At 41.6% G+C, this 26,926-nt stretch overlaps 1 protein-coding gene across 1 annotated transcript in view; it reads right to left on the bottom strand.

Annotated features, from left to right (window-relative positions):
- The window catches only part of LOC128885528 (RNA-binding protein MEX3B), a 288,649-nt gene that overhangs the window by 9,784 nt on the left and 251,939 nt on the right, over nucleotides 1–26,926 (bottom strand). The window lies entirely within an intron of this gene.

The raw sequence follows: 26,926 nt of genomic DNA, 5'->3' as shown, positions 1-26,926 counted from the left end.
AATGCTCATGACACAAATCTGATCTCTATTGTGGGTGTACTTAATCTTTCATGTAGGATGACTTTTCATCCAAAGACTTTCATCATCCATTCAAATTCTTGAATCATAATTTCTTAATCATTGTTAAATCATTTTTGTTGCAAGGAGCGCAGAAATTTCTGAGGCACGACAATCACTCCATCGAAAACAAAGCCAGGAGACTCGACGCTGCGATCGCCAGCCTTGGTTCTCCAAATCCATCGAGGTCATATACCTGAACCCCCAATTCAACTCCAGTCTCTAACCTCAGCGTTGTTAACACATTGTTGACCGGCAATTTCGTAACTGAATATGAAATTAAAACAGTTCAAATAAACTCCGAAAAACTTTATTTATATTTTACCAAGATAACAAATTGAAATGAAAAACCGACAGGACTAAACGTGACGAGCAAAGCTTTTGCGATAGTCTATATCGCCTAGGGTTTCATAAATTGAAATAGATAATGCAAGTGTAGACACGAGTTTTCTCGTGACCGGTCAACAATGTTTTAACAACGTTCTCTCTAGACATTTACCTAACGAAGAAGCTAAGAAAAACAACAGCGAGATACCTAACCCGTGCCACGGTGGAGCAGCAAGCTTAAAGGTTCAACGTCCACCGGACTATCGAGCGATCATTTCTTCAATCCCATCGTTAAACTGGAAGAACCTAGCCTTCGCCGCGTATACTTCTATCAAACCCCAGCACGAAGTACTCCCTGCAGCAAATTTACAACCGAAAGTCCTACGAACGACCACGACAGGCCTCTCTGGATCGTCGATAATTCCTGCTTAGGCTCTGCGCGCCTCAGACAGCGTCGTGGCAGAGCAGTGCTTCGCATGACGCAATTGTCTGTACTCGAAGAACAACAGACAGCCGTGGAAGCACCGCGTGGTACGAAAAAGGAGCAGCCATGGAAGCGGTAGGATGCGTTGAGGAGAAAAGGACGAACGATGAAGACCAAAGAGGAAGAGAGAGAGAGAGAGAGAGAGAGAGAGAGAGAGAGAGAGAGAGAGCAGGGTGCAGGAAACTGGAAGGAAGGAGGTCCCGACCCGGTCTGGTCCTCGGTCTCGCAGACTCTCTGGCCTTGAGCCGGCGCAATGCTAGCAATGCAGGTGAACCACTCCTCTCCCTTTCCTTCTTCGGCTACGTGGCTTCTTTGGCAACCGTCTCGCTCGACGACCACCTTTCTCCTTCCCGCGTATCCTTCGCGGGCTTCATCCTTTCTCACCCTTTCTCTCTTTCTCCAAGCTCCCTTTCATTCAGTTTCACTCTCTCCTTCGAAGGAGTACCAACGAACGCGACACACCGGCCAGTGGCTTCTCTGTATATCGCATGCCATCGCCTTTGCGTTCCCCTTCTCCGGCGCTCCGTCGCGTTTCCACGTTCATTAGCGACTTTTTAATTGCGTCTATCGACGCCGTGCAACGCAGTCGTAAATCAACAGGCGATTTCAAATCGGAAACTGGCATGGGAAACTTGCGAACCTCTTCCGAGAATCAATCAATTATAGACGGAAATCGAGAGAATTGCGTTTGATACCTCTTGGATCCTTAATCTGATTTTAATTTGGGTGATACGAGGGCTGTCGTGTATTAGCAAGTGCGAGATAAACAGTCCGGATTCTGGAGGATCGAGGTCCTTTATATGATTCTTTATGCAACAGTCAGTCCCATAAATGTACTCTCCATGTTTATTGAAGAAAAATTAAATTAAATGCTAGGTTTGATGTTTCCACGTGTGTGTTTGTATAAATATTTTGATGTATAAATGTATACATGTATAAGCTTATTCATATACATATTTATACCCAAATGTGATATCTTGTAGGACCTTGGAGGAAGGACAATTATGTTCCTGAGCGAATAAGGATCCACAAGGATTCTATTGTTAGGTATTTAATTGTTGAAGAGAGAATGACTGGCATTGACGTAGTAGCGAAGATCCAAAAATATTACTAGAAATGAAGAATTGCGCAGACCGAAAGGAGACACCTGGTCATCGCCCAGAATGATCGATGCGACTGGCTACATAAGCAACCGGAATAGCTTTTTGCCACGGGAATAAAGCGACCGATTCGTCTCTAGAACGAGTGTGACAAGTTTGACAAAAAGTATCTCAGTTCATAACTTTGAGTTACCTCAATCTCGCCAGGATCTTTTTTGATCCGATCTTGAATCCTTTCATTCACTTCAGACATTTGTTTTTTGCTACTTATCGAACCGTGCGACGTTTTGCTTCAACGTCACTTTACTTCGAAGTAGAATATTTTCCATAATACGCATTATGATAAATATAGCTATTTCACTGGATGAGACTATGAATTTCTCTTGAGGAATATAATAATGCAAATTCACGAAATCATTTTGTTAGTAGTTAAGTGTCAATTCTTCCATCCCCAATATTTTCTTCAGATTTATCATCCCTTAATAAGTATATTACACTAAGATGGAATCAGAAACGAAAAATTTTAATAAAGCTTTCTCACTCTGAAATAACAATAAATTATAATTACTATAAAACAAGCTATTAATCTAAACTTGAATAACAATAATAACAGCTAACCGAAATGTGGTTAAATATATTGTTTTTTCTTACTGAAAAGTAGTTAATCGTGCCAAATCGTGGATGGATATTAATTTTACCGTATGAAACAGTAAATATATTAAAAGGCAGCTACTACGAATGTCTTCTTAAAAGAATTCTCTACCAACGTCGGTGTGAAACTACGAGAGAACTCGCAGATTAAAATAGACATTAGACGTCGGTGAAAATAAATACTTCCAAACTCGCAACCACGTGTTCATTCACCGCGCAACCCTCGCAATAACTTGAAAATAGTACGAGACGAAACACCAACGTGGCAGCCATTATCTGGAACTGCTATCCGCCACGGCGAAGAATCGCTCAAAGTGAACAATAACGTGTAAAAATAGCACGAAACAGTCTATCGACCGTCGAGCATCGACTGAAGGGCCATCGGGTAGCACATGTTATCCCAAATAAACATTGGTTGGAAGAATGCTCGTCAAGAACTAAAAATGACTCCCTCTTTGGAGGGAGAACAATCTTATACGCATATAATAATATAATAATATATCTTACATTACTTAATGCAACAATTGCAATTAGGTTGGTAAACACAAAAATTGAAATGTGTACTTATCGATATTACTATGTAGGTTATAATACATTATATTAGAATTAGAATTAGAATTTTTAATTCAGATGAATACCAGAAAAAGAATTATGTGACTTATATAAAATTGCATATTTCACAAGAGTATCATAGATGAAAAGGCATAGTTATAGATATAGTATACATTTTCTATATGTGGAACGACACTAATTCTACCAATAGTTAAGATACATCTGCTGAAATACCAAGTCTGCTCCAAAGTTTGGAACATCCAAGATATTATACAAATTAAAAATAGGATTCAAGTCATAATGCATTTAAATGCCAATAAAATTCCACATTTATATTCTTTGGATAAAATATAAATGTCGAATATAAATAGACCCAACCCAGACCAAGGGTAAGGCATTTCTGCGGAGTCGTTGGATGTAGAATGCTCACAGGGAGAAACGCTGTGCAGAAGTTTTCTATGGTCGAACGCGAAGGTCCTGGCGCGGTACGGCGACAATGTCACGGGCGTCCATGACGCTCTTCAGGGACGGCCGCTGCGGCACAATCTTGACATCGATACCGCCTTAACCGCACGGACCGCGACTCCTGGAGCGTTTACGCGGCAGAGGAAAGGGACCAAGCGTCGTGGCGCGCACGCATCGGACCGCGGCGAGGTCGTCTCGGGGGCGCGAGCATAATTACGCCCGTAACGAGTTTCTTTTCTACTCAGCGGGAGTTTCAATGAATTCACGGAATTTTACTCGCGCGCGGAAAACTGCCGCTCCCGAGGATCGTTCGGATCGCTACGTGACACCATTCAACCGCTTCGCCAGTAATTTCCAATTTCCCCGGATAAAAATCGAAATTAGCGTCGTTGGGTTGCATAGAAAGTAGATGGGATGTGTTTCGCGTCTGGCATCGAGATTTTTGATAATAATGAATTTGAATAATGATAAATTCGTCTAAGAAGCAGAGATCGCAGATGGATTCAATTTCAACCCTTTGAACTCGAGGTTTTTTTTTTCTGGTATCGACCAGCAACTCGAGAATTTTATGTAGCCCGATTCGCGATCGCAAACTAATTTCAGATTTGAGAAAATCATTTTGTCGACACTGAGTCCCAAAGAAATTAAACCTAAAACTAAATATGTACCTGTAGTTCTCTTCAGAAATTAATACTGCGAATAATGTGATGAAACATATAAACAGATGAAAATAAAAATGAAAAAAAAAAAGTAGAGTTAACTAAGAATTATTGAAACAAATTGATACGATAGAATCGTTTCGTAAGCGACGATAAGAGCGCCGCGACGTCGACGAATCGTCCTCGAATCGGCAGGGTAAATCCTGTTTCGGTTTCATCGATCACGCTTTATTTTTCGGAGCCCCATTGTACCCAACCTTCTGCCGTCTCGTTTCTTCCTTCGAGCCGGTTTACCTTCGACGATTATATTCATTCAGCGGTTACATACCTCGCGCACCTCTCCCTTTAACTTTCCTCGACCCTGAATGCACTGCTTGAACGCCTCGACTTCGCGAGCGCGCGAATTGCACTTCGGTATACCGAGCCGTAACCGTGAAAACTAGAGACGTTGGTTTTCATAAGGTCGGCGAAGTGTGTGCAACGAGTTCCATGCATCGTGTATGAATTTTTTAAGTATTCTTGAACGAGAGTGGCAAGGGAAGACCTCCGATGACTTGAAGAAGAAGATTGGAGCGAACCTGTGTTTTGAAGTTGGAGTTTGACATTTAGGGGCGTTCGAGACTCTTTTGAAGCTGGGTTTGTGGTATATAGGGCTAACAGTTATAATTAAATCGTGATTAATAATTGAAGAATGTCAAATGAATTGTAAGTAATCTAGAAATGTTTAAGGGTCGAGTGAGACCCTAGAAATCATTCCATTATAGAATAAAGCAGCTGATATCGATACTTTATCATCCTACTGGCTTAAGGGGGAATCGCATTGGGAACGTTAAAAAATCGATTCCTTTTATTAGGTTTTCTAAATGCACGTGTCCTTGGAGACATGTTCTGTGTATATTACACCAATCTATAAAAAATTAACGGCGTTAAAATAGTCGAAGGGAACGGCGCACCCTATCTCTAAAGTGCTTTTAAAACTTTAAACGCGGTTTTTACTCGGAACCTTGTTCTCGGAACTGTCGAACGCGATATTTCAGGAATTACCGTATCGATCGATTCGAACTACCCATAGATGTCTGTTTTTATCAGCCCTAACAGGCTTATTTGATATCTAAATGTTTTATTTTGTTCAAACCCAGCAAAGCTCAACATAACTGCGGCAATGTAAAAATCCTCTTTCACAGTACAGCCACACTTGCATAGTAATCATTTATTTTCATTAATTTTATATATGTAAGATACAAGCAAAGTCACGAGACAAAAATAGCTAAACGCATACGGGTCAGCCGGAGAAAAAGACTGAAAACAATTTCAACCGCAAAAGGTTAAAGTGTACTCGTCTTGTTTCCTCGGTCACCGTCGTAACTCTCGTTCAAGGATTCACTGTTGCACTGTCAACGCGTAGTTTCTTTAAAGCTCCAGTATGCTTGCCAATGCCACGCAATTTCTCTCAAACGCCACGGAACCGAGGCAAGGTTACGACCCACAATCGAACCAGAGCGTTTTACGATCTCGCGCCAGTATTTTACACTCGACGTCCGCTTCGTCGACGACGTTCGAACGACGACGTTCAATCGCTAAAAAAAAAAAGGCCGGACAAAAAAGGCGCGTAGTTCGCGAAAATTTATCCAACCGTCGGGAGAGAGTGATAGCGCGTGTCAACGACCAGTGACGTCGCCAGAGTTGATGTCACCCGGTGCAGGTAACTCATGGCGTCATCCCCAATGGAACTTTCCTTCTCAAGTTATATAGAATATTTAGGAATGCTTTTTACACTAAGGCTACTCTTACACCATGTATCATTTAATTCAATGATGGTGGCATAAACTAGTACAATTTAAATTACCCGAAATAAAATCAATTCTATCAAAGTACGTGATTACCATTTGCACCTTGCATTCTATATTTATTTTTGTTCGTATGAACGAGTTTAAAATTGCATCTAAATGTTATCTTTCATGTTATTATACGAACTCGGATACCACCTGGAATATCCAAACTTTCTTATGGTTTCCACGGTACCTTCCACCCTAATGTACCACCTACCCCAAATGGTGTCATCACGTCATTCTAGTGACGCCACTGTCAACGACTGTATGTGCCTGAGCAGACGTACCAACCGCCGCGGGTGAAAATCGGTCGTTATTCCTAGCTGGCAAATTGTTAAGCTCGCCACTCGGTGCAAGGGTAACCATTATTATCCGTAATCTGAAGAAGCATAAATTTGCCCAAGGGTACTGGCGAGCTGCCTGGGGCCGGGCGTAAAAGACGAGCAGCGAGACGCAGAAATCGAGGGGTATAAAAATCGAGGGGGTTGGCTGCGGGCCTGCGGAACCACGCCGTTCCGCGGAAAGCATGGAAAACAGTGTTTACGATGGAATCCCGATCAATTGAATTACAGCGAGAACGCTGTGGGGAAGAACGGTCCGCGATCCGTGTCGAGTGCCATGTTAATTGGCCATCGCGTACCTTGGAAGGTAATCGGTTCGAATTACACCACCATGCGTGTGAATTTAGAAACGTCGAAAGTAAAGCGTGAATTTTATTTGATCGGTGTTGCGTGATTTCGCGTGTCTCTGGAAAGGTTGCTCTTGTACGAGAATATGAGAGCTGCGAGTGGCCTCGAGGGATTTCGTGAGATGTTTTGATTGGTAACAGGCGGAGAATGCATAAAATAATAATTGCTTGGATGTTTGGAATAATTAAGTCCACTAGCAACTGACTTCCAGCAAATTTGTAAAAATAAATAATGTGACGTTGTACTATATTTTAGAAAATTATTACCAAACTTAGCATTTTACATCCCTAGGTGCGATTTTAATTAAGTAATCCTTGCGATCTCTCACTAATGGCAAATTTAAATCTCCAAGGCTAAGCCAAGGTATTCCTACTATACGTACGATTGACGCCGTTCCATGAAATAAACGAATTATGGAAGCACGATACGAGAATGCCTACCGAACCTATTACTCCCTTTTCGTCCACTGCGATTTCGCGGTGCGTGCCGCAAGAAGAAACGAAATAAGAAGACGAGGAATCGAACGACGAAGAAAGGACGAAGGATCTCGGGACCCGTCGGTTCCCGGGTCGATCCTCTCCTTCGTCCTTCTGGTCCCTTCGATAGAGGCAGACAAAGGCAAAGAGGCGCCTTTACGTGTTCCTCTCCAACGGGGCCTCTTTTTCTCCTCCCTCTCGCACTCTCTTTCATTTCTCTCCGTCTCACCTCACCTTGGCCGCGGCCCTTCAACTGTCTGCGACCCACGCCCCACCTCCTCTTCCACCATCCAGAACCACCACCACCGTCGTCGCGTTAGCCACCTTGTTCGTCCACGAGTTCTGCAACCTTCCTCTTCTTCTTCGTCTACTTCTTCATCGCTGCGAATACGTGTCTTCCTTCGACTCCTTCCTCCTTTCCTTCCATCCTTCCCTCGATGCCTTCACCTCGCGTATCCGCAAGAATTGCACCTATCCTTGTGCGTAGACCTCGTTCACCTGCCTTCTCGGAGTTATTTAGCCAGCCGAACCGCCCCGATTCGCCCTAGGCGAATTTCCGGAACCGTCGAGGAGAATCTTTGACGAAACGGAAACTACGCGGTGAAAAACCCTTGCGGTAGCCGGCGATGCGTGCAGAAAAATTGAGAAAGCAAACATTCGCGTGACAACAGGCTGAGGCACAAGTAGCTGTTCTTTTTGAAAATTTCTTGGAAACGAGCAGGAATCTTTTATATTACTTCCGTTCGTTTTATAACGTAAAAGTGCGTGGATATTTCTTGGTATTTAAATAATTTTTACTTCGGTAACTTTAAGTTCACTGAACCCAATTGTTTGGACGCTTTTACATTTTAGACTGGAATTTTGACAAATAATCGAAGATTATTCTCGTCCCTGACCAGAAGAAAGAGGATCGACCACGACGACCGTTGAGATCCTTCGCCTTTCTTTTGTTCTTTTTCTCGATTCTTTTTTGCGGCACGCACCGCGAAATCGCAGAGGACGGAAAGGGTGTAATAGGTTCGTGGGTCCTGCCCCGATCGAAATGAATTACGATCTCGGTTCGATCGAGAGCCAGTATCGAGATGGTGCCCGTTGAAATCGAGCTTTTCAATCGCGCGAAACCCGTATTACTCGACCTCGTTGCGAGGAATCCACCGTGACGACCATCGATACCGAATCGATCTGAAAAATATACCTGGGACAACGTGTTAGTTCTTTGGATTGAACATTATGCACGAAGAACGCGTTATTATACATTTTCCAATCTCACAATTGCTTCAGTTTTTAGTACAGAAAATTCTACTGGAGTAAATTCAATTGTAATATATCAGTAGATTATGAAGATTGCCCTTTCGTTTAACAAATTTTACGATGCATGACTTTCACTATCTTGCCAGTACATTGCACTTCGTCGTCCCACCAACTGTACTTATCAACAATTAAATACACTACTCGAGATATCGTTACTGCAAATCGCCCAGAAAGTATCACAAAATATACTCGGACTCATCGTCTCATTTTCATCAAGTATCTCTTTATCAAGCCTCGTATCGTTCGACTCTCCCGAGAACAAATCTGCTAAACCTTATCGCGGCGGATCGAGTTTTGATATCGATCGATCCGTACGCGGTCGATTCCACGATAATGGCACCAGAGATCATCGTCTTGGAGTAACGAGCTCAACGGGCAATCTCAACGTAGATATTGCGAATCTGTCGATAACGCGGGCGCGTGTGCGTTTGTACATGTGCATGCGCGCGTGTTTACGTGCTGTGTGCACTATGACCGCTAGTTTCTGAGGCGCGTGTATAATGCAGCTGCCGGCTATAGAGGCGTGTAACTATTGATCCTGCGGCCTTTGGGGAGTTGCTGCTGCTGCTGCTGCTACTAGCGGCTGCTGCAGATTTCAGCAACGTCATACGAGAGAGGAAGAAGGAGGCACGAGGAAGAGAGAGAGTGACGTATCGTGGGAATAGAAGGCCCAAACTCCTTTCTCGCGAGGGCTTCGCTCGGCATTGTGCTCGCGAGGGGAACAGAGACCACGTGGGTTCACGTGCATCGGATACGTGAATGGCACCTCGGGTGAATAAGAAAGAAATCGACGGTATAATGAATTCGGTTTTGCGACGCAGAGAGGGACGTGCTCTTTCAACCCGTACGCGCGAAACGATGTCAATTACGTTCTCGTTTAACTCTTCAAATGAGATTTTGAGTACTTCTCGAGACCTTTCGTACGTAAGAAGGGTCGAGATACGATGGAAACGGTGAATTAGATTTATTTGTATTTTTTTTGTTTTCAATTACTTCATTTAATGTCACATCAACTACGAGGTAATTAGACACACTTAGAGACAAATGAATGGTTCGAAGAGTACTATACTTGCAGAACCATAATTTTTGTACAAGCGCAATGTGCAATAATGCATACGGTATCGATTTAATGTTCACACCTGTTATGTATACTGCTTTATTTTTATAATTAATCGAATCAATTCTGTATTACAATGATTCTTCTAAAAAAATTGCAGTAATATCACGGTTAATAATCGAGCGACCTTAAAAGAAAAGACGTTTGATGTACCCGAATCAAATTAACGTGTTTGGCAATTTCAGCGTTAAATTTAATCCAACCGTGGGATTGCCAAGCCAAAATTTTCCAAGCCTTGATTTATGTCACCGTCAAAGGTTTCCTGCCTCACCAGCGTTCGAAACACACTCGAGAACAGCGCGTGGCGGTGAAACGTTCCAGAAAAGGGAATTTCTGACAGGAAACGCCAAAGTCTCGCGCAGCTACCGTGCTTCTTGGAAACACGCGACGTTAGCGTTTCCAAGAGGAGGTAACAAAAAAAAAATGGTCCAAGAGGGACAGGAACTCGGGGGCCATCTGCTCGCCTTTGCTTTAATTACGGCCACCAAATGCCTCGTCCGAGAGTCGCTCGTCTCGTTCCGCCGCGCGGCGACTCGTCGCCGACCGTGGGCGGTATCGACAAGAGTCGACCCGAAAAGGACCGTAGAGAATCAGAAACGTTCGTTTACCTCTCGTTTTACTGATTTAAGCGTGGCCTGCCACGATCGTCGACGGACAAAGGGACTGCACTTTGCTCGAAATTTCATATATTCGACGTTTAACTGTCTCGACTTTTGACAAAATCGCGGAGACTATTAGAGAACGAAGTTTCTTATCGAAATGAACACTTTGAGGAGATTCTGGTTGTCTACATACTTTTGAACCTTCTAATTTGAATAATTTTTCATTGCGTCGTAAATGTACTTTATTTTATGTAAACATCGTATTTTTATTGTTATTCAAGGTGATTTGAAAAATTCTGCTTATGGAATGCTTCCACGTGACGCCTTATCTGTTAGCATTAACCCTAGAACACCACACTGGGGTCCGATGGAATAGACCCCTGTCTATTCCCTCGTGTTTATATCTTTTGTAAACACTGACATTTGGGTTCCTACTACCAACTAAAAAAATGTTTATGGAGTGAACCATCGAATGGAAGATGTTTCAGTCTCGGTATGCAACAGATTCGAACAGCGAGGTTGTAAAATCTATGCTACTACTACTTTTGTTAAAAAGCTTTCTTAATAAGTAACAAAAAAAAAAGATTTTTGATCAAAAAATATTGCTCATGGATTCATGGAGATTGAATCGATGACTTAGAAGGTGGGTACTCTGATGCAACGGAATGTTACATTTTCCGGTAAAAGTAAACGTATCTACTTGAACTATAGTTATAAATGATTGAATATAAAGGCACAGAATTACTTGCTACCACCTAATACAGCTACGTCCTTGTAATTAAAAGGAGAGAAAATCTCGATAACTCGTCCGGACCAGCGAAAATGTCATCAAGGGCAAAGTTAAGGTTAACCACCAGCGATCTATTCACTTTGCGACGGTTACCTATCCGCCCGAGAAGCCCGCGACGAGCGCATTCCTGCGGAGGCAAAAAGCTGGAATGCGAAACAATGTCGGTACACGCGAGGCACGGTCGGTGCAACGCGGTTAAGTTTATTTAGGACTTGCGGGCCCTTAAGTAGCGGTACCCTTTGGCGTCCCTGGACATTCGTGCGTCCGTACGTCCGCTCGTGGGGCACGAGCCGCGCGGATATCACGAGTTTCTCAGGCAGGTCAGTGAAACTGCGCCGTCAAGTTGAAGGCCAACACCCCCACAATGCAACGGCCGAGTATACCGGCACGTCCTCCCCACCGCCTTCGATCCTCGACCACTTTATACTCCCCTCCCCCGCCATGGGATGTCGCCCCCCTCTCGCGAGCGAGCTGCAAGTCGCCGGAACATCCGAGGAAACTCCAATAACGCCGATAAAGTCGCGAACGTTTGCTGGCTTCGGAGACCCTCGACCGTTTTCAAGGCGCATTGTAAACCACGGAGGCCACGTCGATCGCACGGAACGACCCGATCGGATCTATTTCTTCCAGGCTTGCCTTCTATCGGGCACCGATCAAACGTCCACGCGAAATCTCCAGGCCATCGACTGTCGGAGCGAAACCAGGTTCGACACACCGGCTTAACCCTTTGAGCAGTAAATTTTACGTGTTAGAGAAACCTCTTGGACAGCTAGAAAGGATTCCAGGAACAAATTACCGTGTTCAAACTGTTCTAGTATCGTCTGCTTTCTAAAGGTACCCATCAGTCCTTTGTTCGTTGTAAAATTCTTTCGAGATTTATACTCAAGGTTTTTGCTTTATCTTGCTTGCCCAGGCTTCGAGGTGTGATACTATTATGAAATAACGTATTGCTTTGGCACATGATTAAAAACGCGCATGCAGGTCAGCCTAAGGTATAAATACACCAGTATCGCTCAAAGGTTTAATCGAAAAACGACAAAGTCAGAAATAAATGGCATCGCTTGCGATCGACGTGTACCGCGTTCAACGTGATACATCCACCAGTTTCCAGGAAAACGATTTACTGATTGGTCAACGACGCGAGCCAATCGTGGGTGTCCTTTGAGACGATCCATAGCTCGTGCCGCGAGTTAGGCGCGAGTGCTGGTCACTCCTGCGCCGACCATCGAGCCGCGCGGATCTATTGCGCAGGTGTGACTGTCTTTTACTCTCTGTCGCCTCTCCCTTCTCTCGGTTCTATCTTTCTCTCGCTCTCTGTACGTTTCTGTTTGTCTCCCTCCCTGACCCCTCTCGAAGGCCAGAAATTCCAGCCTCATCTCGAAATAGATCGATGACACTCGTCCGAACAATCCCGACGCGTGTGCACGCATCGCGTCGCCGTGCGTATGCGTGACGTCTATATATACATGTCACGCACGCAGAAGTTGAGGCAAAATTTGATTCGAGTCGAATAGATGCGGAATAGAAATGGCGCGTTATCGGCGAGGCTTGGTGCATCGAACAGCTACCGAGGTAAGTTTTCACTCGTTCTGACGGCGGAATATAATTTTAGTTCGCGAATCGAATTTGTAACTCTTGTTGGACGAGTAACGGATCGAGACCTGTTCAACTTTTATTCGTTATCGGACATCTTGTATCCAGATAAGAAATTTGTGCATTTCAGCACACATGCACGAGTGCAACGACGAGTGTTTGCCTCGGTGCCGATGTCTCTGAAATAACCGAGGCTCACTCGCCGGACAGGGGAATAAGGTGCAATGCACGCACCCGTTCACTGGCTGCATCTCTTTCTCTTTCGTTCTCTATCCCGCGTCTCTGTCGATCTTTCGTTGCGCCGCTATCTTTCTCCATCTACCTCCCAGTCTTTTTTCCTCTCCTCTCTCGCTCGTTCGCGCGCTCTGCAACCGCAGTTGCATCCGACAGTGTCTCGAATGGCAGTGGGGGTCACACTATATTAAGATTGAACTCCACTGACACGGCCGCCCAACTGCGTTCATTCTCCTCCTACTCTTTATCCTTCCTCTCTGTCGTGCCCGCGACCGACCCGTTCCCTTCTTCTCCTTTTCTTTCCGTCCGTTCGATGGCCCCTCTCTCTGTCATATAAACGGGTTGAATATGCGTCTTTCGCCTCGATACGTCCGCTGTCCGATACGTTTCGTTCGTTGCGCAGTGGGGATGCTCGACTCCGAAACGATTTTTCTAGAATATCCTAGCGTGATTTTAAAGATTAGACGCTCCGAAAAGGTTGGTTCGACCTTTTTTTCTAAGGACTTTAGGTTTTCTGAAAAGTGCCATTTGGGCTTTTATTAAGGGGAAATCTTTCTAAACAGCGAGCGATCATTATTGAGCGTTATGGCGTTCTCAATATCATCGTAGAGCCTCTTCAGCTTCTCAAATTTGAATAAAAGTGCTCGATGATGTCAATGTTGCAACTAATGCTGGGAATTTCATACGCTTGAGAAATTAAAATAGTGTGATTCGTGTATCAAATCAATTTCATTGAGCTCGATAACATTATTCTTATTTTGTAATGTTTCAGATCTAATTTAGAGATTCGAAAGTATCCTTAAGAATAAATCAACAACTAGAGGAGGTATTTTTCGACTTACTTTGCAGTATTAATTAATTAATTGTAATTAAATCGTGTTCACAGTAACGATAGAAAGGATACCATTAGACAAGCACACTGTAACACAGATAAAAGTGCGAACAGGAAAATTCACTCGGTTGGGGAACTATGTACGAGGGGTCGCGATGAAAAAATCCTATTTATGGGGGAACGTTGATTTTAGCGCGGGAACGCGTCGGACGATGTCGTCGGAAAGGACGCAGAGGAAGCGGCCTCCTCTTGGTCATGCCGGAGCGAAGGACGAGTTCGCCAGCGAGCCGAGGGACTCGCAGACTCGCACGAGTGGTCTCGCAACGACGATATGGAAACCGCGTTCCAGTAAAAAGCACACGGGGGAACGATGGCGTGGTGTGCTATCACGCGTCCGAGAACTGGCAATCCAGATCCCATCGATTTCTCAACCTTGGGCACTGGTGCTGATAACAGAACTGGATTACCAAGGGATGCACACCCAAATTGGACCGCTTTCGACGTTTTCCTAAACCGTTTGCATCATTAAGGTATTCTGAAGGTATCTTGGGCGTAGTTTGTTTATCACAAATAGAAAGGAAAGATCTTTTATCAGTGTGATAATTACAGTGTGGCTTTATACACTGACCATTTCCAGTCTTATCATTGGACTGAGGATATTTACGTAAGTGTAAATATAGAATAATATACGAGGATGTGTACTAACGCATAATTGTATAAAGTATAAAAAAAAAACAAGGTACACGTTAGTGATATACACTAGCGAGTACACGTAGTCATTATAGTTTTTTACTTTTTATATACTTTGAAACATTCTCGTTCCATTTCAATCGAGACAAATTTTAATAACAAGAACGAATCCACTATTTTCAGTAGATTTAATCATTCTTAGCCGAGAGACGACTCTCGGCCATAGGTTTTACGCGATAACTCGGGCGGGCGAGCGAGAGGCGACAATCTTTGTTTACGTTAGATTTCATTGAACCTCGATGCATTGATAATGTCGGTCCAAGAATAGATCCCTACGTTCTTTACGTACTCTTTTTAGGTAATGTAAAATGCTACACCTTCGAATAGCGATACCATTTTTTATCTCAAACGTGACAACGTTAGTTAATATTCTATGTTGAAATGTATTTAATTATTTAGTACTTATATATATATATATTTATTTAGAGTAGTTATGGAATAAGGACGTTGTAAAAAAATATGTTACTACCACACGCATGGGTAATAGGATTAAATCAAACGTTAGATGTATAGATGATGTTTACGTGACATCAGAGACACGCGGAGTTATAGAGGGTTCAGGAACGTTCAAACGCAGAACGTTGGATCCGACATTTCATATATTATCGTTCGTTGAAACGGAAGACACCGGGAGTCGGAAACGTCCAAAGCTTCATCAATCTTCGTGTCTAATCGCGAGGCCTACATCCAACGCCGAATATCGATTTTCGCTAACATGCGTCGAGCATTTAACCCTAGAACTATCGAGTTCGACTTCTGACGCGACGTGAAACCCCTGCAGGAATCGAAATTTTGATCATACTTGAATTAGAAGAAATTATAACGTTCATGGCAGAAACATAATGCTCTGTAAATTAATTGTACTATATCTGTAATTATTTTATTCGATATTATTTTATAAATGAATTATACTTATTTATTTTAGGAATGCTCTACACACGAAGACGATTAACGATAATATTTTAAATTGATAAAAATATTCTATCAAGTAATTACACTCTATACATTTAATTAAATAATATTCCGTTTCGATTACCTAATTCTATTAGGCACATTCCTAGTTCTCTCTACCAACAATGCACCAAGATTTACATACTTGCAGGATGGATGTAATTAAATTAAACAAGAGACCATAACAAAATTGAAGTGCGCAAAACGGGCTATAAATAACTCGTAGAGGCGTGGGGTCAGCCGAGACCCCAGAAGACCTCCAAGGGTTAATATATCTCGAACCCATCGGCGGAAGCGAATTACGACGGCTAGAATGTCCCTTCTGTCTGTGAATTCTACGGGATAACGGCGCGTCCGTGTTGCTCACGGTCAAATTATTTCTCGTATCGAGCGATACCGTCCGCCACGGCCAATTATCGTATCAAGGCGCAGTTAAAGCAGAAACCAATATGGAAGAAAGTTGCAAAATAACGAGCCACGGTTGACCCGTTCGATGATTCATTATCGGTTTACGAGAGAGCCTGTTCCGCGGTGGGTGAGGGGTTGGGTTACCAACCGTAACTCTTTCGAGAGTTTATGCACTCTTTTCGAGATGGTAAAACAATGTACACTTACTTTTCTCGCGTATATTTTTATTTTTTTTTTGACGTCAAAATTAAATGCAGATAAATTAAAATGAAAACCTACGAGATCAAATTATTTCACTTGGAACTCGAAGAAAAATAAATTGAACTGTATAAATTGTAATGTATATAGAATCTAAAGATGTTCGAAATCTAAGGGTACCCATCAAACTTCCATTAATATTGTTGAGAAAAATCAACTAAAACGACGAGTTATCCCTGTATCACAGAAACTGCGTTTAAGAGAGACGGTATACGAAGATTTTTAGTGCAATAAAACAACGACTGCAGCAATAACCAACAAGGTACACCACCCACCCCCACTAAATCATCTCGATCTTGTTTCTCAACAAACTGCAACACCTTTTCGGACTTTTGTAATTTAATTCCACGATAATTGCACGTTATCGGCTGTCGGGATGTATTAATGAGAGCCACGCCAGATAAAATGGGGACGTGCTGCCCACCGTGGAAGCCACTCCGCCCAGAGTGGCCTCTCTCGATAGTCGGAGAGAAACCGAAGGGTGAGTCATTCGTCTGATCGACCTACCTCAAAGTCTCTCGACCGGACGAGTGGAGACGCGCTGTTCCTCGAGGAAACAGGTAGCATCATTGTCCGACCCGTATTAGATTTTCTGCTCTTCTCCTCGACGTGCCCCTCCCTCCTCCCCTTTCAACTTTCCTCCTCCTACACCACCGTCAGTGTCTCGAGGGCTTCATTATTTGCCCGCGGATATAATGCACACACGCGCGTCCTTTCGATACTTTTGTCCTCCGGCGAAAGAGACGACACCGAGACGATGGCCACTCGTTGAGTGGATTGTCTTGTAAATCTTTTCATTGAAATACGAAACTGCCGCGGAGAGAGTGAGCGAGGGAGAGAGAGAGAGAGAGAGAGAGACGCCCCACGGCGTACGTACAGTGGCCGTGTTTACCTTGTCGCGGTGAATTTATTGACAGGCACAAATACACATCTCGTATTTGTTAAGCGACTTAGTTCTTTCACGAGTGCTTGCGCGTTCTTTCACGACATTAGAACCGGTGATTTCGAGGATTCTTGCCTGCCCTCGCGATGGACGAATGGGTGCGTCGAATGCAGAGTGGATTTTTCGTAGGATAACAGCAGATGCTTGAAATTATTTTTTTTTTTTTTTTTGAGATTGTTGGTTTGGGAGTGTCTAGGTTTGTGATTGATACAATGATAAAGAATTGAATAAGTGGAAAAATATACTGAACCTTCATCGAGAGACGCTTCCTAAGACGATGAAGCTTCCTAAGATGGTATTATTACAAATTTAAAAAAAAAACCATTAGTTTGCGAATGCAATAATCGATCAATGACTCATTCGTCATAAAGCATCGCTAATATTCTCGTTCCAGCAGAAACGCGTTAGAGCGTCCCTCGAGTACAAAACCAGGATAAATCGATTGCAACCGAACGTCAACGAAACTGTCCTATGACCTGGAAGAAGGGTGGGAAAAGAGCTCGCGACCCTTGAATCATGGGTATGTCCCATCAGCTGTGCCCCCAGCTGTAGGCTCTGCTTCGAATGCAAAAAACCACGTCAGCCAAAGGGGCGAGGGAAGGTTAGACTAGGCCGTGGTATCGATCAAAGGCCACTTTCGCCATTTTCTTTCTAGACGAGACTCGTTCTCGAGGGTGGGAATAAAATGGCACCAGTCTCTTAAAAGTTTTGTGAAAGAGGTGCTTTATTCAATTCGTAAGACGTGTAGGAACTTCTTCAATGATAACAGAGTGGAATATTGCCCGGCAGTCTTGTTTTGCATTCCTACACACCGATATAAGCTTGCTTACATAAACTTACTATCAGTGACTTGGTAAATCTTTGATAAATCTTGGTTAAACCCTCATACAAAATCGCTGTTTGTTACATGTTGGGTACGATTTAACATGCATCAACCCTCTACCGTAATATACCACCTGGGAACTCAATTACAAATTTACTAAGATAATTTAAAAGTAGTTACACACGTTTCCTTTAGAAACCTCTAACAACCCCCTCTACATTCAGTCATTTACTCTTTACCTTAATTGTTATTCAATGCATGAATGTACAAATAAGAAATAATATCTCGCTTGATAGCTACAGTAAAATTTCATGCAACAGAGGGTTGATAACACCGTGTTCCTCTCCAGGGGATCTACCAACCCCAGTTTGTACATATAATTCCGACGCACCCTATATGGTACACGATAATGCGTTCTCTACCAGTCTCTGCAATCTAGTTCCATCCACGAAATATTTGCTCCAAAGGGGACGCGTGTTCCCAGAGGGTTAATGCCACGTTACTCCCTTTTAGCTCCCCACTCGACGCTCCAAAATTACGAATGGCTTCAAGTAACAAAGCAAAGAGAAAAAAGTAATGCGTCTGGTAAAGGCGTCTTTCTAAGAGAACCACCTCGCAGCGTCGAATTTCATCGGTTTCTCGAGGTTTTCGAACCTTGAGACAGCCTCGACGAAATAGGGGTTGTCACGTAGGGTTGGGGAGAAGAGAAAAATGACAGATGCAGAAAAGAGACAAGGTCAGTGAAATGGAGAGAGAGAGAACGTAGAGGGGTAGAACTCGAGGGATAGATTATTTAAATTGGATGTTGAAATACTTATTTAAGCGAAACTTTTTACAATTAAGTTTTCATGGGAGTCTTGATGAGATTAAATAAATAAAAGATGTTGAAGTGGTTTGGGACGAAGGAGAAAATGATTGATGCAGAAAAGAGACGTAGTCATTGAAATGAAGAGAGAACATTTAGAGAGTTAGAGTTCGAAGGGTTGGGGAGTTCTTAAACTGGGGGTGGAGTCTCGACGAGAATGAACAAATGAAAAATGTGCAAAATAAAAATTGTAAGGTGAATGAAATTTGTAAAAAATGAAGATAAAGATTCATCTGTAACAGAAACAATTTTGTTTCCGCTGATAGTAAAGTAATTAAAAGGCATTCAGATTTTATTTCAATATATAAAAGATTTCCAAAAGAGTCTTTCAGGAGCAATAAGGATTTAAATTCCACCAGAATTGTATACGCTAAGATGTCCAATATCGAATGAAGAAGAAGCGAGAATTAATGTGCAAAAACAAAAGTAATCATACACATCCGACGCAAAGGTGAAGTACAGCTACACGATGTTGCATTAACGCAACCATATATCATTATGGATTAATTTTATTCCCATTTTCGATAAATGTGTTCCAATGTAATGATGAAAAAGTAGCTATGATTGGAGGAATTTGCGAGATGAAAAGGAACGAGTGTGAGCAAACTTCAAGTACTCCATTATCGTACATGTGTTCATGCATGTATTAACTCCTTGCGGTCGACGGCACCATGCGGGGACATAAGGAGTTCTGCGAGTCCCCCAGGCACATTATTAAATTACTGCGGTATACACAATCTCTACAAACAATAAATATAAGCTGCACTGCCCGGAGACACAATATTTTACGTCTCTATCTGATAAAAGCAATGATGTCATAGGCTCGCGACCACGCGGTACTCGCCGGCTCGCAAAGAACGCCCCTTACGTCCACTTACGGTTTCCGTCGACCATGAAGCTATCAATTTTTCTATTCCATTGCACTAGTTGCACTAACTTCGATATCCAATTGTCACAGAGTGTGCTGGCAATTATAAAAAATATATACATATATCATTTATTTCAATTTGATTGACACGAGAGCAGGTGCCATTTTCTATATGACTGATGAAATTTATAATATCATTTTTGGATTATATTATTTTTGTTTTTTGAGATAATTTCAAATACGACAGGAGATCGGCTAGAGAGCTCTGTTTTGTTGAACGCCATCGGCGTTTACACGCAACACAAGAAGCTCGTGCAACGCCTCGATACAAGCGTTAACATGCGCGGCGCGTATTTGCGTGTCGAGCAAAAACCGCGCGCGACTTATACGCGCTCGACAAACATAGGAATTACGGATACAAATCGTACGGTCGACCGGTAGATTCTACAAGCAGTTCCACAGAGCGAGGTTCGTGATAAAACGCGGACTTCGGATGCGTTGCTTCGATTAGAAATTACGCGTCGAACTAGTACAAACAGGTACAATGCCACGTGCAGCGCAACGAGATGAGGACAATTTCATTTGAAATGAAACGAACGCGACTTATTCCAGACGTTTATTCGATTGAACGAATATTCAAGTCAATTTTCATTCGTTCGGTGTTAATGTAATTTCATGATCTCTTGTGAGAGATCGTTAATGCCGCAAAATGTGTGTACGCTTCAGTAATCCGGTATTTGCAAGGTATTTAAACATATTTTAGATAATGAAGTATTTGTGATTATTTGAGTCTCATTAAACTGTTAAAAGTTACTTTCTTTTAGACCGCGTACAATGTTTTAATCAGATTCATCCCCATTTAAACTACATCTATTAAAATTTATGTTAAAGTAAATTAGCATTGGTTATTCCAATTTTAATACGTGACAAATATTCACTTCGACAAAGGGTAAAATATTAACCTTTCAAAGGAAAAATATAAACAATGAAACCAGACGAATTCTGTGCCGTTGAAATTTTCATTTGGGTTTGCTCCAATTTGTTTATTTCGGAATTTGGAGTATTTATAGTCGAGGCTTCGATACCGTTTCACCACAATTTCTACATTCGAGAATTCATTTTAAAAATTACTTATAAATGAACAAATCTACCCACTTCTGGGACAAGTGACTCTTTGCTTCGAGTCATAGACCTTCGATCACTCGACTTATTGCAGTTCTATTTTTCCGATTGTAAAGAACGCTTTTGTCGATAAAAAAAAAACTACAGGCCTCCCTGTTAACGAGGACGACGAACTTCAACGTCGACTCTGAGGCTTCGCAAACGTACATATCGAATGCTGCGAGCGTGCATGACGCTGATATAAATTTATTACGTCGCGAACAGAAGTTAGCATTGTTGACAACTTTTCTGTCTCAACGACGAAAATATCTCCCCTGGGAACAACGAGAATTATTGAACGCAGAAGACGTCAGGATGCGCTTCAGAAACTACAAAGTAAATGTTTGTTTCGTGTTTGAGTTTCTAAGAGTTGCTTTAGTTACGTGTTGGGCATGTGTCAACCTCATAGGGAGAATATTAAAAATCTATTGCATTTTGAAAATAGAGGGTATGCTTCAGAAATCAGGTGTTTGTTAGACCTCTGGTGTTTGGTTGTTGAAAAAATAAATATTATGGTTCTTATAATGATCTAATATTATTCCACCAGGATGGAGTTGATTAAGGGTTGGATGGGGCAAACAAAAATGATTCATTTAAATCGTTTACAAGTTTTATATCACGGGATCAATTATAAAGCCAAAAGAAATTACACGTTTGATTATTACTCGTTGATATAAGTTACTTATGCCCACCCAAAATGTGTATCAGAATCAGCTGCATACTTGTAAAAGAAGGCCTTTCTTCATTAACAACGAGTGGTTACGATAAATACCTGGGACGAGAAATTTCTTTGGCAATTAGCTGTGAAATCGGCTACGTCAAAGTCTCGCGACTCACCTGCAACAAAAAGGAAAAATGGAGTTAGTGACAATGGCACGTTATAGGTATAACATATAATCTACTTCTCATAAGTAAATTTCTTATCCATCGCTAGATACTTGAAATTTTTGCTCGTATAAAGATTTTGCCTATCCGTGATCGACTCGACGGTGTTCTACGTTAGACTTGACTCAACGCATAAATAATCGTGCGAAAAATATTCCCGTGCCGTGGGGCGCCTCCGAGTCGAAGTTCCAGCGCGACTAGCATTTCCTGTTTCGACCTCCTCAACCACCGATGAATATAACTAATTACTTTCGCGTCTCTCTCGCCCGTTGCCCCGTGTGCGGTGTTATTTATGCCCTCGAAACATTGCGCTAATAAATCCGTGGGGGAGGGTAGGGTGGGGAGAGGGCATGCGCGAAAGATAATTTGTATCGAAGAAGGGTGGACAGTAAAATACGAGGGTACGTTCGGTGACTAACGGCGAATTTGTTGCTAAATTTTTATCGCCTCGTTAGCGATGGTCATTACGTTTTCGCTTGCCGCTCGGTTAAATATGATTTGCCACCTTTTCACGCGTGTCTTACTTTATCAAGCACCGTGGTTACGCATCCCTTTCGCCTCCGTATCTCCATCTTTAGCCGGTCCGCGGTCTTTAATTACCTTCGGCGTATTTTAACCCGTCAAAATTAAATTGGAAGCTAATTTATGAAGTTGATAAAAAATGTAGCTGGATTAATAAATCCGTTTTGGCAGTGCGTTCGATGGGTATCGTATCGAATGTACGTCAGCACCTTGGTGTTTAATTGAAGAAAAACGATATGGGCGAGATTTATTAATAATAAAAATGGATCTATTGACGAATTAATTTTAGCGTTGGTATGTACCGCGCTGGAATGAATTTATTTCAGGATTTAATTAAGCAGAACTTTGAGACGATAGAAAGGTATTTATGATGCGTATGAAACTTGTGAAAAATAATAGCGAATCCATAAATATATTTATATCATTACTGTATTTCAACATGCTAAATTTCAAGTCAATCTGGTGAAATGTTAAAGAACGAAATTGTATGAAAAATAAGTGTATTACTGAATTTGTTTCAGCACTCTAAAAATAAATAAATAATAAGAACAATACCTATCTCCGATGATATTAATTTCGAGAATAATGACACGTCGAACGCCGCACGTAACAAGTTGTTGAAGAAATCAAAATTAATTCGACAAATGTACCCACATTTCGTCTCTCAATTCCGTAAAGAAAAACGAGAAAAAACAATGTATGCAATTTGATTTTGATCGACGACTCCACCGATAGCGTGAAATTTCCGCGCGAGTTATGCCCGCAAACTCCCGGAGCTGAGCATTCTTCCACGCGCTGAAAGAATGAATTACGGTTTATTTTCAACGGGCGGGAAAAGAGAGAGCTCGGGCCGCAAAAATTCAGGACGTAAATACAATGCGTGCGTCGGTCGAACCATTGCGAAACTCGAGCGTACGCGATGCTCGCGGCGACTAAGATCGCCAATGGATTCACCTACTTTGCCACGAGCCATGCGATCCGACAAAAATCTCGAGCCGACCTGACTCCAGGAACGCCGATGATGTAGAACGCGATACGAGCTCTTATTTTACTTTGAAAGCACCCTTAAAGCTACGCAAACAAGCCTCGTTTCCCGTTGACAAATACTATTCTGCGTCGAAACATTCGCAGCGTAACGACTTCTATTTTTAGGAGTGGGTGTAGTATAAATTTGATCATTTTTTTCTTATATTTCGACACTAAAGCTACCAAAGATCAACTCATACCTCTCGTGCACATCGAAACAAAACATTTACAAAATTATGCCTGAAATAGACGAAGCTACATATAAATAAAAAATATATCCAATGATATGAAGTGAATATTTGATTATTGCTCCAAACTAAACCAATACCATAGAAAAAGGGTTAATGACTGAGATTATGTTGGTCGTTCGTTAATTTTCATGCGAACACGGCCACCCTGTCCCCACTCCTCGAGAAGCATCTCGCACCTGCAGCCGAAGTTTACGGGCCACGATAATGGAGATTTTCACTCGAACGGGCCCAAGAGGCGCGCTTTGCATGGTTGGGCCTCGTTACGCGAACTGGAACGTCGTTACTGGCCAGAACGCATCGATTCCTCGCGCTCCAAATAACTTTTCGTCTTAACGTGATTTCTTTTTCCCTTCTTTTTTTTTTCCTCTCCTACTCGCCGTGATCTCGATTCGAGCCGTGTCAAAGGCTGCGTTCATCACGCTTCAGCAGATATCGCCGACGTGAATGCGTGTGATTCGTAACACCTCTTTCAGAGGTGGAACGTTTTATGAAAAAGTTCCATAAGTCGAGGAGCTTTCTACGAAAGGCGAATTGGCGCAGCCTCTTTAGATATGGTGTACGTTGTAATGTACGTGTAGGTGTACTTTATTGTTTCTTCGTTATTTTACTTATTTTAGTTGTAAACGTATGCGCCACGCGATAAATGTTATTTCATGTATCACTCTATACGATTCTTTCTTGAGAAAGAAATGTACGAAGATGTAAATGGAAGAGGAGGCCATGCAACCCCTTGGAGAGCATTAAAAAAAAAAAATAAAAAAAAAATATATCACTTTATATATTAAATATGCTTGTACGCTGACTATTATTATTATAATTTAAATTAATTTAACATACAAGTGTATTAATAGTCACTGTAGAATAATACAATGTGTTGTTGAATTTATGTTATCTATAGATTCTGTAACACTTGGGGTTGTGGACTTCCACTGTAAAAAAGGGTCACGGATAAAAAAAGAGTTTAGACACTGCCGTATAAGGGTTACTCGGTTCGAGTATTCGGATAATAGAGACGTGTTCATGTTTGGGTGCAAACCTCGTTTCAGCACTTCCTGATATACAACCTTTTCCGTTTTATTATCTCGAGCGTAAATGAAAAGGTCTCAGCAAATACTTACCCTTTCGCAGGGTGCATTAATGCCAGGACGGGTCGGGTTGATATCTCGGTTGGTATCCGTTCTAGCGAAAACTTTTACGGAACAAAAAGGTTTCGAAATTCAATTTCAAGTAACCTTTGTCATGTGCATTTTTGTAAAAAAATCAGTGGTAAGCGAGTTATTATTAATTATAGTTGTCATTCATCACGTAACTCTCAAGAATCATAAAATATCGTATAATTTAGATTTGAAGTCTGTTTTCGTTATAAACTCTCGTCGAACTTTCATCACAATCACAGTCATAATACAACAACAAACGAACGTTAATCTATTATTTCACATCGGGTAAAGATTAATAAATTAGTCGACGAGAGATACTGCTTCATTGAAACATTGCTTTTAACATTAAGATCAAGGAGAACTTTGATAATCATAAAAAGACAATATAGGTGATTATTTATTTGGAAATTTCTCTCTAATCTACAACTGAAGCGACGAAAGAGACCCGAGAGAACGGAATAATTGTTATTCCGCAAACGGTGAGTTTTGCCTTAATAAACATCAAACATCTCCCAGGTGAAGTATTATTTCGAGAGAAATATCGTTTCTAAAGCGAACCAATTAGCTCCTTTAATTAACAAATAGGGAGGGGGGCGCAGCATGAACCCAGAGAAGTGGAAGCAGTCATCTCGTCGAAGCACCATTTTCGACGTTTTATTTATGAATTCACCGAGATAGATATAGAAATATTATATTCGTTATATTCGCTGGGAAAACGATACTCGTGAAAGAAATGGTTCAAATAAACGGATCATCTTGCATATACATATCGTCTTACGTGTTACGTTCCAACCTTCAAGACGGCATTCATTTCTGAAATTCGTTCGAGAACAACATTCTACAGATTTCTTCGAACACTCTTGTCGTAAAAGTGGATATGTCTCATGGAAAATCAAGACAGTGTCCAAAGCGAGTAATTATTTTAAGGATTTCATCCCTCCAATCACGAAATTGGACACATTTATAATAATTGAAAGTATTTCGAGGAGACAAAATTCTCTGCAAAATTGTTTATGTTCAATATTTATACTATGTATATAAAACTACAAATTAGTTGATGAAATTAGTATTGCGAGGAGTGGCAAAAAGCTTTCTAAGATTAAAGGAACTTCTCCATCAAAGACAAATAAAGTGTTTCAAATGAATTCAATGGCTGATGTTCCTTGTGAGAGGAACTATTACGTACACTTCTAGTTTGAAGAAAATTAGGGCAAGTGCTTTTTTAGGAATAATCAGTAACTGTCTTGGACACATCAAAGTCACAGTAGAAGTTCCAGACATTCGCGTTTGTAACTTTCTTTTGAAGGGAACTAAGGAATAAAGAGCATTTCGAATAATGTATAATAGTATACTCAGGGAACATTTCTTTCCTGTTGTAGGATAAAACATTGAAACAAATGAAACTATGAAAAGTAAAACAAATTATCTACTTCAATTTATCTTCGGTCTATTATTAAAACTGTTTAAATATTAAAAATGCTGCTTTAATATCATTCTTCCACATAATTAATCGCACACATCATTTCTATCTGTTTTTAATTCATCAAAATTCTTCGTCTGCTCGATGGCTAAAGGTTTTCCTAATGAAACAAAAAATAATCCAAATATTTAAACAAATGGTGATCCATAACTGACAAGCCTGGCGAATATGGCAGACGATGCACGCGTCCCACATACAATTCGTTTACTTTTTACGCAGCTCTCTTTGTCGTGTAGAGTCTGGTCGTCGCCGATAGAGAAGAATGACACCGTGACTATTGATCAACCACCGTTCTCGTTCCTCTCACCCCGTAGCCAGTTCGCGCTCTCCGTATTATAAACTGTCATAAAATTATACGATTTATTAAACTGTTATGAAAGTTTAATTAAAATCCGAGTTTAACGCACAGTTATACACTCCGCCTTTAATTATCTATAGCCTCCAGGGTCTCCGCGAGCTGCAAAATACTGCGATCAAAATATATGGTCGAAGTTTCGAGCCGAGTATCACGGTATTCCGTTGATATAGGAAATTATGCAGATTAATTCAAACGCGACGTAACGATAGATTCTATCGCCCCGACAGTTTCCGCAACATTGTTAGCGCGCGATGTATATTAAATTTGACAAGATTCGAGTCGACGATCTCTATTTTCCGCGAACACCTTGAGCACCGCGATCATCTTGACGCATGTCTTCCTGTTGCTCTTTATCATTTAGTAAAATTAGCGGACAAATTGGAAAATGTTATTTTCTGTGACTAAAAAAAAAAATGATACTTTTCAATGTCTCGAATAACGATAGGAAATAA

This window comes from Hylaeus anthracinus, unplaced genomic scaffold (assembly GCF_026225885.1).
Source record: "Hylaeus anthracinus isolate JK02 unplaced genomic scaffold, UHH_iyHylAnth1.0_haploid 11981, whole genome shotgun sequence".
Taxonomy (NCBI): domain Eukaryota; kingdom Metazoa; phylum Arthropoda; class Insecta; order Hymenoptera; family Colletidae; genus Hylaeus; species Hylaeus anthracinus.
This window is presented reverse-complemented; position numbering and strand designations above follow the sequence as displayed.